The sequence below is a fragment of the Coenobita brevimanus genome, chromosome 6, assembly GCF_032717465.1.
Source record: "Coenobita brevimanus isolate Jiangsu-jjx chromosome 6, ASM3271746v2, whole genome shotgun sequence".
NCBI lineage: Eukaryota > Metazoa > Arthropoda > Malacostraca > Decapoda > Coenobitidae > Coenobita > Coenobita brevimanus.
Genome location: NC_136959.1, coordinates 13630289 through 13631841, shown reverse-complemented (window position 1 = coordinate 13631841; position 1553 = coordinate 13630289).

The following is a 1553-nucleotide window of genomic DNA, read 5'->3' as shown; positions in this document are numbered from 1 at the left end:
ATGCCTTCCCTCATGCTACACGGGCATCTGGTAGCGCTCATGACTGGAATGTCACTCAACTATATTGCAGAACTTCTGCCTATCAGAATTCTTTCATTCCCCGACCTGCATCTCTCTGGAACTCGCTTCCCCAGAGTTGTTTTCCTCCAAATTTCAACCCACAACTGTTCAAGTCTAACTGTTACAGATATTTTATGAACAGAGGACACCAGTAATCTGGTGTATGGATTTTTTTTTTTTTTCCCATTTGTTTTTCCTTCCTCCGTTCTGTTAAAAAAAAAAAAAAAAAAAAAAATCCGATTTCTGAGACTCTAGCCCAGTGTTTCTCGAAAATTTTCACTTCATTCTCCATTTATGGGGATCTTAACATCCTTGTGGCCCCCTTCATTTCTCTCAAGCCCCTCACAAATAATAATGGAAAAAACTGTTTTGATACTCATCATTTTTTTTAATATTTAAAAGCTAACAATCAGAATGCATATTTTGTTACATAACAATGGGATGGATGACACTGCTTTCAGTCAGTCGACTGATTCGAGGTTGAGTCACTGATAATGCACATCTCATACTTGGGTCCACATCCAACTGGTTTCGGCTTTTACTTTTTATATATAGAAGGATGAGGAAACCAGATACACATACATATATGTTGTGGAAATGGCAAGAGGCCTCTAAGTGCGATTACACAGGCACATTCTGATTGACTACTTCCACTAGCCCGCCATGGCCCTGTAAAATCCTGCCGTGGTCCCCTTGGGAGCCATGGCTCCCAGTCTGAGAAACAGTGCTCTAGACACTATAAAGTGGTGAGAAAAATAACTCCTTTGTGCCCAGTGGTCTGGGTTAGCCGATGTGAATACTACGGAGTCTGTAAAGAAGAAAAAAGAGACTTAAAGAATAAATATATATATATATATATATATATATATATATATATATATATATATATATATATATATATATATATATATAGAATACATATACCGGTATACTGTGTTTAGTACCTGATGATGTGAGGAGGAGGACTGAAATTCGTGATCGATTATGTTTGGGAGAGTATTTATCACATTCTTTTCATTACTTCTTTGGAAGTTGCGATGTCTACGATCGCCAGAATCTGTCATAATTTGTGTATATATATATATATATATATATATATATATATATATATATATATATGTGTGTGTGTGTGTGTGTGTGTGTGTGTAAACCGTCATACGGCTGAAATAACGTAAGGAAGCTGTTGTCGCTTCAGCCGAAGCTAATTCATAAACGTGAAGAAATCGTCTGGCATAGCTAGTACAATGTAAACGCGCTTGAGCTGAGGGAATTATGAAGGGGACAAGAGCAGATGAAGGAAAGGTCACAGGACGAATGATGAGAGGCGTGGAGAAAACAGCGCCAGGAAAGGACTGGAGAAGGAAAATAAACGAAATTGAGGATCTAACTCACATATTCTAGTCGTTGGAAGAAATTTGGTTACATTCTCTCTTTCCTTCCCTTCCTGCTTCCTTTTTCTTGACCCTATTAACTTAACAGTGAGGTGGGACGGT